Raw genomic sequence first — 15,214 nt, 5'->3', positions numbered from 1 at the left:
GGGATTTGAACTCAGGACCTTCTGAAGAGCAGTCAGTGCTCTTCCCCACTGAGCTATCTCACCAGCCCTAAAATTTCTACATAATAATTTGCACTGTAAAATATGTCCTTTCTCCCATTTCCTTCTGCCATTCTGATATGCTCATTAAAATATTTTTGTAAACATAAAAAAAAACTTTTTTACAAACTTGTCAAACTTTTACAAACTTACAAAATTCATCAACTTGACTCTTTTTCAGATTAAAATCTTTCTGAGTCTTAAATATTAAAAATAAATACAAGAGGAGAAGAAAAAAAACATGCCTGTTCATATGTTAGCATTTGAAACTTAAGAAAACAAAGAAGCCGTCCTATGGTGGCGCACACCTTTAATCCCAGCACTTGGGAAGCAGAGGAGGGTGGATTTCTGAGTTCGAGGCCAGCCTGGTCTACAGAGTGAGTTCCAGGACAGTCAGGGCTACACAGAGAAACCCTGTCTTGAAAAACCAAAAAAAAAAAAAAAAGAAAGAAACATGATTAATTCCACTAAGATTCTGACCCACAGATGAAATCAAAATATTGGTGGAGAGAAACTCAATTTTTGGCTATATGAGTTTAATATCCAGAGCACAAAAACCTAGGTTTGGGAGGTTTAAGGTATTAAGAAAGGCTGGAAGCTCTATGTGATGCACACAAAAATTTGTACTTAGGGATTTTCAGAAGCTTTTAATTTTGTCCTTACTGGTACAACATCACTGAAGTGGTTCTTTCACCCTTCTCTCTCTTACTTCTCAAAATATATCTGCAATTCCATCTGCAGAGGAGGATAACCTATTATCAAGTTTGAGTATTCCAGCAGGCATTTCATTTTGCAATAGTCACAGGAGCAGATTTTTTTTTCTGTGAATAGCTAAATGGGATCAAATGACCTAAGATATCAAAATATGATAGAATTCTAGGAAAAATATGTATTAGAAATATGGTAGGTGGATAAGAAAGAGTCATAAAAGGACACAATGAAATCTACTCCTGTGGCCTTGTGCAACGCATAAATTGCAGAAATAGTCACACCACCAGGAAAGCCTAGAACACTGAAGCTCATGGATCCTAACCATGGGTGGCACCCTAAGCTATGCACTTGGCAACTGGTGCTAACCAGAACTTGACTGTGAAATATGGAGCATAAATGTCATAGTTACTACTCTCAAAACTTTCTATACTTCTGTGGCTTTGTCAGTTAGTAAATCTTCCTAAAGAGCTATTCTATATTTTATTACCTATACAGACCAGTTTTCACTGCTCAAATACAGATGGGTATGGTGCCATTCACTGAAGAGGCATCTTCCTACTAAGGTCCACACCATTAAAAAATGGATTCTCTCTTCCCAGTAGCCATTAGCAAGCAGTCAAGAGCCCCTCAGCTAGGAGGCAGGGGATGCTCTAAAGAAATTGTTTCCACTCTGATGGACTGTTGAATGGAGATCCCCAGTGCAGGTCTTGTGCAGAAACAAAAGACACAAATTTGGAATGGGGTGTGTTATGTATGTGGGAAGAATTAGAAATTAGTATGGGATCTGAGTATGATCAAAATGTATATAGTAGGTGTGTATGGAATGTTTAAATAATAAAATATTGTATTATAAAAATATTCTATTTATCAAATCTCACTTTAAAAGAAAAATGACAGAAATATATGAAGTTACCTATAAATAAGCATATAAACAGATGCCTTCATATAGCAGAGAAAGACTTTTCATGGACTATTTTGACACACTCTTCTTTGAAAGGTATGAGACATGACACTTTCATATATACCAAATGGCTTCCAAACACAGACCATCTGAATCTCATCACTTGAAGCCCTGACCATATGACAGCAGTTATATCCCTGTTAGAACTGCAGGGCATGGCCACAATAAATATTATAGGATTTAACACTTAGTAATTGATTTAGTTTTATAACAAAATAAAAAGTATTTATTGTCCCCACTTTTAGAAAATGGATATTCATTAACATAAAGAAATATCCTGTATAACCTCTGTTTCAATGCAGGACAGAACTTAAGGAAATTCAGTCTCATTTTATGAACTCTATTATCTTTTCACACTTGTCATGCACTCACATCTAGCAGTCTACTTTCTAGAACTCTTTCTATCCATTTGGAGAGTAGGGATAGATGGGGCAGTGGTTAAGAACACTAGTTGCTCCTTCAGGAAACCCAGGTTCAAGTCCTAGCACACACATGAACGTTCCCAACCATCTATAACTACAATTCACAAGAAACTAACACCACCGCCTGACCTGTATAGGCAGCAGGCAGGCATTTGATACATACACATGAAAGAAAAAGCAACTGTTCATAAAGGAAATTAAACCATTATAATAAACTTTAGAAATATATTTGGGGAGAAGGAAATTAATTTAACTTTATGCCAAAGTGTCTAGAATTTAGAACAAGAAATAATTAGCTAATTAGCCACATGTTTGGGGTTAATTGATATTGGAACTCCATAACACTTAGCACCACCTGGCCATGTTGTATATCTACAACTGAATATGTTTAAACATAGATAAGATACAGATTTAATTTCAAGAATGAGAAAATGTCATGGGTATGATAGGTAGCTCATCACTTAATTTGGCCTTAAACCTTATAGAAATGGAAAAGAAAACTAAAATGAACTCTGGGTACTATGGTCATATTTTCTTTTATTTCTGAATATCCAAGCATGGATAGTCAAGAATTTCCATTATCTGTAGTCTGCCATTATGCCTGTAGGCAAAGTAAGTTAGAAGATTCTTGTAAATGCACAAACGTATTCATAAGATGAGGCTGGGGGTTTACAGAGACCTAGACAGACTCACCTAGGAATCTTGGTCATTTCTGAATGTTAACACCTGAATCGTAGAACTAACCAAGATTGCTAACACAGTCATATCCTTTCTTTCTTTTTCTAATAGGCAGACACACTAAATGTGTTATAGCACACACAAAATCAGTGTTAAAGTCCAAGTGCAAGAAAAAGGCATAATGTAAATCATTTCTGGTTTTGTAATGTTAAATTACACATATCTACTTGCCTTATTTCAAAAAGGACAATAGCTGCCTTATTCTAAAATGGATGATATCATTTATCTCAAATGCTTTGTGTTTAGTTGTTCTCAGTTTATGAACCACTTAAACACAATATCTGGAAAACAAAGTGAGTTTGTTCTGGAAAACAAGGAGAATTGGTTATGGGGTAAACTAAAGTGTTACTTTATTTCTACATTTTACTGAATTCATAACACTATATTCCTCTCTTCCTTTAAGAAAGAATTATAAACAATTTATATAGTATTTTTTTATTCTTTTTATTTTTGAAACTTATATAATTAAATCATTTCTCCCTTTCCTTTCTTTCACACTCATGATCTGCTTTTCTGTGTATGTACACATATATGCCATACATGTATATTATTAAATATAGCCTAATCAATCTGTATAATGTTATATGTATGTATGTTTTTAGGACTGACCACTTAGCACAGGACAACCAACTGATATGCTTGTTCTTCCTTGGGGCAAACCACCTTTCCTGCTCCCAAATTTTCTTATTGCTTATAGGATGTTGTGTATTGTTCAGACCTCATGGGCTTTTCCTCATATAATTTTTCATCATATCTATTGGTCTGCTCTTGCTCAGCTCCCATGCCAGTAGTTACTTTGGTGAGACATAATGGGTGTAACTTCTGACATTTGTAAGATACAGGATATCACACCAAATTCCTACATCATCTGATTATTACAATCCATGCCTATATCTGCACAGATTGCATTTTAATAAATCTATGTATGAAGGCTGGTAAGATACCACAGCAGGTAACAACACTTGACACCAAGCCTGACAACTTGGTGGAACAAAATAAGGAGCTGCCACCAGTTGTCTTCTGACTCCATGTATGTTTTATCGCATACACACACACCACAAATATACATAATATGTAAATTAAGGCTTTTTAAAGTCTATATAATGTAGATTTGTTTTTTGAGAAACAGACTATCCTTACTGCTTCTTATAAAACATAGAAAGTATACTGGAAAAGCAAGTACAAGGATTCAGTAGTGGCTAGACTTGTGACCTACAGAAGAATATAAATAGGTTTCCTACAAAAACTTTCTTATTTTTTTTCTAATAAGAATTATCATCTGGCAGATGATCAGTATTGAAACATTTACAGGGTACCCACAATGAAGAAAATCCCAACCAACACCATTTAAAGTCCATCTGAGGAATTGTCTCTGAAGAGCAGAAAAGAGGATGATTGATGACAATTTGTGAGAGGGTCAGCTCACCTTTAGGCAGAATGGCTTGAAAATGATAACACACTAAGTTCACTTCTTGGTATCAGTGTAGTTGAGGAACCCCATGCAATGGCAAAGCATGGCTCTGTTTTGAGAATGAGAAGATAAAAGTGTCATTAGGATGCACTAGAGGGCAGGAAAGGGAGTCCATGAAAGCAAGAATGCACAGGGTATTATGGTATAATAAATATAGTTCTTACGCCCTACATCCTGAGCAGAACTTTTAAAACCTTTCTACTTTCTAAAGTGATAAATGGGAAACTGTATTTTGGGTTTTTTTTTGTTTTGTTTTGTTTTGTTTTGTTTTGTTTTGTTTTGTTTTGTTTTGGTTTTTCGAGACAGGGTTTCTCTGTATAGCCCTGGCTATCCTGGAACTCACTCTGTAGACCAGGCTGGCCTCGAACTCAGAAATCCGCCTGCCTCTGCCTCCCAAGTGCTGGGATTAAAGGCGTGCGCCACCACCGCCCGGCTCGGGAAACTGCATTTTGTATCTTCATTTGTCAAAAGAAGGTCCTGCATGTCCTAGTTGTCTTTGTGTTAAGAATGTGACTTTTGTGAAGCCCCCAAAGATGGGGAGTTGGCTGCCAATGAAACCAACCAGATGGTTATTATAGAGTGGAGAATCTTTGCTTTACCCTCCAACCTCTAGGGTAAGGGAGAGATTTGAGATGGAGTTAATCACTCATAACCAATATTCAAATCAATAATACTAATGTGCTGGATGCCTCATCCAAATCTCTCAGTGGAGGACCTTAAAAGAGTCTTAGCCCCCAAATACATGTAGGTGTTAGATCTTGACCTGGGCCTCCTTTCCATCCTCATAATATTTTGTAATAAGTTAATAAATGTCAATAAATAATCAGTGCATATTTTAGAAGATTTTTGGAAGAGTGTAGAAGAATCCAATGTGATTAATCAGAGCACAAGTGACAATCTAAAACTGAGTATTCTGGAAGTTGATCGTAGGTGAGGCAGTGTTATGATACATAGTGAGTATGACACATAGTGTATGTGGCCCACAGCAGCTGTGACCCACAAAAGGGGAACCTAACTACTTCATCTTCCCTAACACTGCAGGGAGTATCAAAATTGATCCCAACTGTGGAACACTAACCTGCTGTTTGAATACTGGGCATTCTCTGGCTGAACAAACACAATCCATGTCTGATGTAAGATTTTCTACCCTGCAAGTGGATAGAAAAAAATAATTCAAGTTATTCAGAAATACTAGAACTACAAGTATTCATGCATATCAAGTACATATACACAAAAGTACACACATACATATCACACAAATACACAGAGAGAGAGAGAGGGAGAGAGAGGAAGAGAGAGAGAGAGAGAGAGAAAGAGAGAGAGAGAGAGAGAGGAGACCTATATATGATGAAGTAGCAAACCTTAAGAAAAATGGGAACTATTTATTGAAACAAGTGTACTCTATCTCTCTTCCTCTCCCTCTGTATTTATGGTTCAATATTATGTACTTTCTTGAATCAGCACAATGGTCAACAAGAATTGAAGCAATGAATAAATAGATAACACTCATGACATTCTAATTTATTTTTAAATTATATATCTTCAATTTTGTATCTCCCTGTAGAAATTAAGAAACAAAAATTAGGAAATACATTCTGGCTGTGATAAATAATTTCTCTTATTTCTTTAAAATTATTCTGCCTTAAATTATCATATTTTTGTGTCTGATTTGCTCCTATGCACAGAATAACAGTTAAATTTTATTTAGGTTGAATATTGAGGTCTGTTCAGAATGAGATGGGGTAAATGAATGACTCAGTTCTATGTCATGGGTGGAATGTAAAATGCTCCACAGGTAGATATTTTTGCTTACTTAGTTTCCAGCCTGTGATTCTGTTGTTTTAGAAAATTCTGTATTCCTAAGCTCATAGGACTTCACTGGTAGACATAGGTCACTAGGGTCAGGACCATCAAGGTCACAGCCTGGCTCTGCTTCCTCTCTAACTTTCTATTCTTAATTTATGATGTGAGAAGACTGTACCATAATCTCCTGTTGCCATGGACAAAGATGCCATGGTTGCCATCGCTCCTATCATGACGGACTGCATTCTTGTCACTGTAAGAGAAAAGACATCTCTCTTTGCTTGGGCTGTTTCTGCCAGATATGTAGTTGTATCCATAAAACCAACAACTGACATAGGCTTTCAGGAAAATACACGCAGTATTCTTTCTATTGTCAAGTTCGCCAACTCAAAGGGAGTCTCTGTTCTGGTGAGTACTTTTAACAACTGACTGCCATGCAGGCTGCTCAAATCCTTAAGAGGCTTCAAACAGTGTAGAATCTATTTACATCATGTAGCCAAGGGCATCTGTTTGGACTCGGTGTAATAAGAAGGACAGAGCACTATTACACATGCTCTTCTGACATGCTTGGGTTTTCAGAGCACAGTTTCCGTTTGACTGCTAGGGAAAACACTTGGCCATGAGAGGAACAGACCTTGATGGTGCATGTTATACTGAAGATGCAAGAAAAGTCCATATTATAATGTCCTTCTCATCCTCTGCTGGTCTTCTATTAATGTATCAGTCGTGCATGAACCACACTGAGTTTTTCAAGCAAACTGAGCCCCCAGCTAACTGTTTTTCTGGTTGATATTTAGTAAAGCATAATAATTATACTGCAGAACCTGAGAAATCATGGAATGAGAATAATGTGGTTGGTATTATTAAGTTTTGAAGGACTTTGTAATTTAGCAACAATGCATTAAATTTACCCAAACTTAAACTACCTCATATTCTTCACTGCAGAGAGAGAAAGAGAAGTATACCAGCCATCATTAGGGGGAATGTAGTCCCTTCTGTTTTCCTCTGTCTCTATGTCACTCCTCACATCTTAGCATAACAGCAGTAGAGCTATCTAGAGGTAATTAGCATGACTATTTCAACAATAGTTCTTCCCAAGTCATTGATAGTCACCAGAATATTACCTGATGATGTAACAATATTATCCATAACTATGGAAGCATATATGATATATATGCATGTGAATATGTATATGACATATATGTATATATCATGTATATATACACATATATCATATAAATTATATATATATAAAAATCATAAATTTTCTAAAATATTGGAATAGTACAGAAACATCCTTAAACCCTTAGATAACTTGCCCCTTTATCTTTTTAGGTCAGACAAATGTCATTCCAAAGTTTCCAGATTGATAATTATCCTGACATACAAAACAAATCCAATTGATGCACATTGACATTAATCTAATATTGAACGAATTATATCAAAGATACATTATGCTATGTTATCAACACAGAATGTAACCTAAGTATGTAAAAATAAACATTTGTTTGGAAATTTTAGTGAAAGAGCATAAATACTTCAGTATAGGAGGGTTTACTCAGGAGGATTCCTAAGCCAGCATCATCAAAATTAAGCCTAAATGAATGGGGGAGGGGGTCCTTGGAATTTGATCCTTACTTATTTTCTCACATTTCATTCTGTTTCTACTTTGTAATCTAAAGGGCTCTTCTAGTCCATTTTGTTTTAAAGAAAATAAATGTACCAATCTCATCTGCTCATACTCAGACCCAAATGCACAGTCTTTTACAAAAAGATGGGTTAAATAATTCAGTGAGCAGATTATTATTGCAGTGAATTAAATAAATGGATGTGGTATGTCACTAATACCCTTGTGTAAAGGCTCTTTAATTCCATTGGATGCAATGTTTTTAAATGAGTACTCTTAACTTGTGGGTTTTTTTCCTTTTCTGTTTAGAAGCATAATAACAATTGAGAAACATTTCTTAAGAAAACATTCACTCTATTTGCAAATTCTTAAAGTGAATATTGGAAACGCAGAATGTGAATTCTCATGTATGTAATTTGTTAATATAATTAGAACAGAATAGTGTTAGGTACACTCAGATCTTTCCATGGTAATTAAAAAGCCAATAACTTGATGGCTCTTAATACTTAATTAGTGGAGCTAATGCTCCTTTAGTTGACTCTTGTCATTTACTGATCTCCTAATTGGGTCACTATCTTTATGCCAGGGAACCCTTTGTCCCCAGCACTTCAGGAGTTGTGAGACCTCTCCTAAGGTTTAGATGATATGTTCTTCCACTGTTGGTTCTTGCATTGCATTCTTATCTGGAGATTCCAGGGAGTGAGAACCACTGCCTTTGATTGCATTCCCTAAGGAATTTTTATGGTCAGCAACTTTTCTGTCTCCTTAAATCAAAGGCATGATTTCTAAGTTTCAAAGAAAATTATATACCTGTAGGAAACTAAAAGTAAGTGCCTGAAGATGTTTAAAAGAATTAAATTGTTTTAACGAAATGTAACCCAGAGTAATGTTATAAAAGTGAACTGTGAGCATCAAGAGGTTTGATGTCAATTATGTGGAGGGTAGCACCAAACAATGGTTGGTATATTTTATGATAGGAATCTGTGGACACGCTGAGTGCTGTGGAATGGTACTAGAGTGTCAGCACTTTATTCTTAGTCAATAAAGTGAAAGGATCAAAAAAATGTTCTTCCTTCTCATGGAGCATAATTCAGGGTTGCTACCGTGTACCTTTCCTGGAACAATATAGGATTGAGGAATACTAGCATGTCAACATGTTTCAGCACATTAAAGTGAAATATTAAAGAAGGAGTTATCAATTGTAAAAGATCAATCATAAATTATTAAGTCAAAAGAAGACAAAACAATGTGATTCAAGCCTCAATCTAGGAATCAATATTCACAATATTGAATCAATATTGACATTAAAGCCTTGGTGTAGTAGAGTTGCTCAACAGATAATCATTCAACTCAGTAATTTGTTCAACAGATAATCATTCAACTCAGTAATTTACAGCCATGTCCATTTATCCCTGAAATGTGAAAAAATATGTGTCTGAGCGTCAGCTAATCTTAAGCTGGGCTTTGTTCCATACTGTGGATTTAGAATAAGGTTGACTTTTATCATCCCAGTCTGTAGCCAAAAATCTAAAATACTGGCACTATTTGAAATACATAAATTCCATTGCTGAGGCAGGAATTCAAAAGAGCCTTGAAAAATGCCAACACACCCAAAACTAGAGTAAGCTGGGTTATGCCATGTCCCATTGTCATGTTCCATTCTACTCTGCAGGGTTTAGCAATCAAGTGGCTAAGTTCAATACTGATATACTAGAAACCTGTACTTTTCTCATGAAGTCTAGGGGAAAGGCAGAATAAGAAGGGATTATTCTCTGAACTGTGGTAAAACTGACAACATCACACAATACATAAAAGGAAACAAATATGCATTATGTATTACTCCAGTGTGCTCTGGCGAGAAGCAGAGAATACAATCCATAGAACATTCTAAACAAGTACACCAGTCTTCTGGAAATAAAAGGAGTGAGGAATGATACTGGTAAACATTACAAGAAAGTCGTTAGCAAACTCTGGGAAGTGACAGAGAGTACACAGCAATGGCGTGTTTTTATTCCATGTACAAATTGTAAGACAACAATAAAAGGGAAGAAAAAAAAGATAAAAACCAGAAGCTCCAATAGAATCAGACATATTAAATAAATGCAATGTGTGGGCTGCAAGTCATTTGAATACATCAAATAAAAGTGTTTATGAAACTATTGGGACTATTTTAATAATGGCTACATATCCAATGATATTGAGAGGCAGTAATTTGTTAGGTCTAGTAATTCAGTAGTCACTGTAGTTTTCAAAATAGCATGGGAATGTTGGAGAAATAGAACATGGACTATAAAAGAATAAACTGATAAATATTTTCAATCCTTTTGAGGATAGTTAAAAATAAAGAGGCATACATGTTTTATAGGTGATGGATATTTTAGTGCACTATTCTCTGTGGCTGCCTGCAGCCACACACGAACGGGTCTTCTGGAATGGGAGTTAGAGCCTGTGAAAAACCAAGGGAACCAGAATGTGGGAAGGGGTTAAAAAATGAGTCAGGCATGGTGTACTCTCAGTCCTCCATCATCAATTAACTCTCTTTTTTACAAGCAGGTAGGTAGAGAAAAACCCCTCCCCTAATCTGTCAGCAACTCATGGCTCAATCAGCATCTTCATCTCTAGTCTCTGGAGGCGGGACTTCCTGCATAACAGAAACTTAGAGAGAGGCATGGCTATTAGCAGGAGGTTGGAGAGAGGCATGAATGACTATTTGCAGGAGCTTAGAGAAAGGCGTGACTATTTGTGGCAAGGCAAGGTCTGAAAGAACCAGCTCTTAGCTGGAGGAGCGTCACAATTCTCTTTCTCTTCCATGAGGAGTTTGAAATTTTATGTAACAGCCAGGCAAAGGGAGAAGAAGAAGAGAACTGGAGGAGAAGCAGAAAGAGGAAAGAAGAAAGAGGGGGGAAGAGAGTTAAAGTTAATAGAAGAGGGGACCTTAAGGAAGGACAGAAGAGGAGAGGAGAGGAGAGGAGAGGTTGAGGAAGGACAGGAAAGGGGAGGGGAGTGGAAGAGAAGGAAGGGGAGAGGAGGGGAGGGGAGGGGAGACGATGAGACATTTCTTTGCACCAGACACATACGAATGCCATCAAGAGGAGCAGCTTTGTAGTGGATCAGTTACTGTGATACTTTGCCTGCATCCTAAGCATATGTGGTATGCTAAGGTCAATAACTGTTCATCTCACTATGAGGGCATAGTAGTAAAATCTTGTGAAAGCAAAACTGTGTACGCTTGAAAGAAGAGGTATTACAAATTTCACAGCATTCTCCTTAATAATACAGTATCAAAAACCCTGTCCTTACACAACAGCAAGAGCTTACCTCAAATGAGATGTGCTCAGATGCTCCCAACAAATAGCTCCTTGAATGACCTCACATGCAGTCTACATAACCACAGGACTCATGTAACTAGGAACAATGTTCCCTGGTAAAGATGGTTCTTTGATGAATAAACAATTACAATTTTATTTCCTCTATGGAAAGAAACAGTGTGCATGAATGTAATTTTATTTTCTTAAGTGAACAGCAAGTGCATGCTCAAAACAACAGTGCCATTTGAGATTCTCATAAATAGGCAACCTATTTTATGAGTCATGAATAAAACTAAATTGCAAGTGAACTCCTACCCAGGTCCCTCCATCCATCCATCTCCTGTGACTATTTTGTTTCCCCTTTTGAGTGAGATTCTGTATACTCTGTTAGGTCTTCCTTGTTACTTAGTTTATTTGAGTCTTTGAATTGTATGTAGTAGGTTTATCCTGTACTTTATGGCTAATGTCCACTTATAAGTGAGTACTACCATTAGTATATTTTTTTGAGTCTGTCTACATTACTTAGTGTAGATCTTTTCTAGTCCCATCCAATTGCCTGAAAATTTCCTTGTCTTTGGTTTTAATTGCTGGGTAGTATTCCACTGGCTAGTATTCCATTCTACATTTTCTTTACACATTCTTTAGTTGTTGAGGGACATATAGGTTGTATCTAGTTTCTGGCTATTATGAATAAAGCTGCTACGAACACAGTTGAACACGTGTCCTGGTGGTATATTGGGACAGCTTTTGGATATGCCCATGAGTGGTATAGATGATTCTTGCAGTAAAACTACTCCTCTCTTTGTGATGTACTGAAAAATTGATTTCCAAAGTAGTTGTACAAGTTTGTATTCCAAGCAGAAGTGGAAGAGTGCTCCTCTTGCTCCACATCCTCAGCAGCATGTACTGTCACTTGAGTTTTTGACCTTAGCGCTTCTGATGGGTGTAAGATGGAGTCTCAGAGTTGTTTTCATTTACATTTCCCTGATGGCTAAGGATGCTAAACCTTTCTTTAACTGCTGCTTGCCTGTTACTTTCCTCTGTTGAGAATTCTCTGTTTAGCTCTGTATCCCATTTTTATGTGCTTATTTAGTTTGTTGGTTTCTAATTTCTTGAGTTCTTTATATATCTTGGATATTAGTCATCTGTTGAATGTAGTGTTCATACAGATCTTTTTCCATTCTACAGGCTGCTGTTTTGTCCTGTTGAAGGTGTCCCTAGCTTAGCAGAAGATTTTCAGATTCATGATGTTCCCATTCATTAATTGTTGATCTTAGTGCCTGAGCTATTGGTGTTCTGCTCAGTAATTTGTTTCCCATGCCAATGAGTTCAAGACTGTTCCCCACCTTCTGTCCTATTAAATTTAGTATGTTTGGTTTTACATTGAGGTCTTTGATCCATTTGGACTTATGTTTTGTTCAGGGTGATAAATATGGGTCTGTTTTCATTCCTCTACATGCAGATACACAGAACATCAGCATTTGTTGAAGATGCTTTCTTTTTTTCCATTTTATGTTTTTGGCGTCTTTGTCAAAATCAAGTGTCCATAGGTGTGTGCTTTTATTTATTGACCTTTGATTTTATTCCATTGATCAACTTGTCTGTTTTTCTGCCAGACCATGACTTTTTTCATTGCTACTGCTTTGTAGTGCAGCTTGAAATCAGGGATGGTGATACCTCTCGACATTCTCTTATTGTACAGGGTGGTTTTAGCTGACCTGAGTTTTTGTTTTTTTGTTTTTTTGGTTTTTTTGTATAAAGTTGAGAATTGCTCTTTCAGTTCTGTAAAGAATTGTGTTAGAATTTTGATGACAATTGCCTTGAATTATATATTGCTTTGATAGGTGGCAAGATTTTTTTTCTCTGCTACATATGCTGCTAAAGCCATGGGTACCCCCTGTGTACTCTTTGGTTGGTAGTTTAGTTCCTGGGAGCTTTGGGGGTTCTTGTTTGGTTGATATTGTTATTCTTCCTATAATATTGCAAACCCCTTCAGCTCCTCCAGTCCTTGCCCTAACTTCCCTATTGGGGTCCCCATGCTCAATCCAATTTTTGGCTGTGTACATCTACATCTGTATTGGTCCAGATCTGGAAGAGCCTCTGAGGAAACAGCTATACCAGGTTCCAGTCAGTAAGCACTTCTTGGCATCAGCAATAGTGTCTAGGTTTGGTGTCAGCAGATGAGATGGATCCCTAGGTGGAGCAGTCTCTGGATGACCTTTCTTTATGTTTTTGCTCAACTCTTTGTCCGTGCATTTCATTTTGACAGGAGGAATTCTGGATTAATATTTTGAGGTGGGTAGCCCCATCCCTCAAATGGGAGCCATGCCTATCCACTGGATGTGGTTGCTAAGGGTTCTGTCTCCTCTTTCTTGTGTATTTTGGCTAAATTCCTCCCTGTTGGTTCCTGGGAATCTCTTGGGTCCCTGGCATCTGGCACTTTATTGTGGTTACCCCTAGCTCCCATTCCCACACTACTATATACCTACTTTTAAATTCCTGACCTTCTGTACTTCTGCCCATTTCCTCCAATATCTGAACTAGCCCCATTTTTTCCCTCCACCTCTTCTCTCTCTCCCAGATCTCTGTCTCCCTGTACTTCCCAGAGATTATTCTCTTCTCCCTACTGAGTAGTACTATAGCAACCACACTTTGGTGTGATCCTCTATTTTCTTGGGTTTCAGGCAAGTCCTACTATGTTAATCTTATCAAGTCACGAGCATGAGGCATCTTTCCATCTTCTTATTCTTCCTCAAATTCTTTCCTTAGAGATTTGAAGTTCTTTTCATATAGCTGTTTCACTTGTTTGATTAGAGTTACAACAAGTTATATTATTTGTGGCTATTGTGAATAATGTTGTTTCCCTAATTTCTTTTTCAGCCCGATTCTTATTTGTGTAAATATTTTTTATAGTTGATTTTCTATACATCCACTTTGTCAAAGATGTTTGTCAGCTGTAGATATTCATTGGTAGAATTTTGAGGGTCATTTATGTATACTACAATAACAAAACAAAACATTTTACTTCCTATTTTCCAATTTATTCTTCCTTGATCTCTTTTAGTTGTTTTACTGCTCTAGCTAGGACATCAGTACTATTTTTTATAGCTAGGAAAGAGTAGGCAATCATGACGTGTCACTAATTTTAGTGGAATTGCTTTAAGTTTCTTTTTATTTCATTTGATATTGCTATGGACTCGCTGTACATTGCCTTGATAATGTTTAGGCATGTGTGCTGTATACCTGATCCCTCTAGGATTTTAACATTAAAGGGTTTTGGATTTTGTCACAGGCTTTTTAGCATATATGTGATAATTATTTGGTGTTTTATTTTCAATTTGCTCATGTGGTGGATTACTTTGAACAATCAGTGCATCTTTAGGATGATGCCTACTTGATTATGCTGGATGATGTTTTCATGTGCTCTTGGATTCTGTTTGCAAGTATTTTATTGAGTATTTTTGCGTCAGTTTTCGTAAGAGAAATTGGTCTAAAATCCTTTCTTGTTGAATGTTTGTGTTGTTTAGGTATCAGGGTAAATATAAACTCATAAAAATGTTTGTCTATTTTCTTTCTATTTCCATTTTCTGGAATAGTTTGAGATACTCTTGTATTAGTATTAGATCTTTTTTGAAGGTCTGGTACTTCTGGACTAAAATCACCTGGTCCTGTGGTTTTTTGGGTTTTTTGTTTGTTTGTTTGTTTGTTTGTTTGTTTTGTTTTGTTTTGTGGTAGACTTTTAATGACTGCTTCTATTTCATTAGGACTATTTAGGCAATTTACCTGGTCTTGACTTACTTTGGAAACTGGTACCAATCATCAATTTCATTTAGATTTTCCAGTTTGGTGAAGGTCAGGCTTTTGAAGCAAGATCTAATGATTCTTTGTATTTCTTCAGTGTCTGTTATTATGTCTCACTTTTAATTTCCAATTTTGTTAATTTTGATAGTAGCTTGCTGCCTATTAGTTAGTTTCACTACAGGTTTCTCTATCCTATTGATTTTCTAAAAGAATCAGATCTTGAAGCTGGGCAGTGGTGGCATATGCTTTTAATCCCAGCACTTGGGATGCAGAGACAGGTGGATTTCTGAGTTCGAGGCCAGCCTGGTCTACAGA

General features: G+C 36.6%; 1 long non-coding RNA gene across 1 annotated transcript in view; it reads right to left on the bottom strand.

Annotated features, from left to right (window-relative positions):
• The window catches only part of LOC116078464, a 31,498-nt gene extending 25,095 nt beyond the window's left edge, over positions 1-6,403 (bottom strand). Inside the window, exons 1-3 of the long non-coding RNA XR_004113557.1 lie at positions 6,342-6,403; positions 5,439-5,508; positions 4,316-4,409 (exon numbers count right to left, since the gene is read on the bottom strand). This is a non-coding gene — a long non-coding RNA (uncharacterized LOC116078464). The remainder of the gene's footprint in view (positions 1-4,315; positions 4,410-5,438; positions 5,509-6,341) is intronic.
• Positions 6,404-15,214: the final 8,811 nt, after the last annotated feature.

This window comes from Mastomys coucha, unplaced genomic scaffold (genome assembly GCF_008632895.1).
Source record: "Mastomys coucha isolate ucsf_1 unplaced genomic scaffold, UCSF_Mcou_1 pScaffold5, whole genome shotgun sequence".
NCBI lineage: Eukaryota > Metazoa > Chordata > Mammalia > Rodentia > Muridae > Mastomys > Mastomys coucha.
Note: the sequence above shows the minus strand (reverse complement) of the source record. Positions and strands in the feature narration are given on the sequence as shown.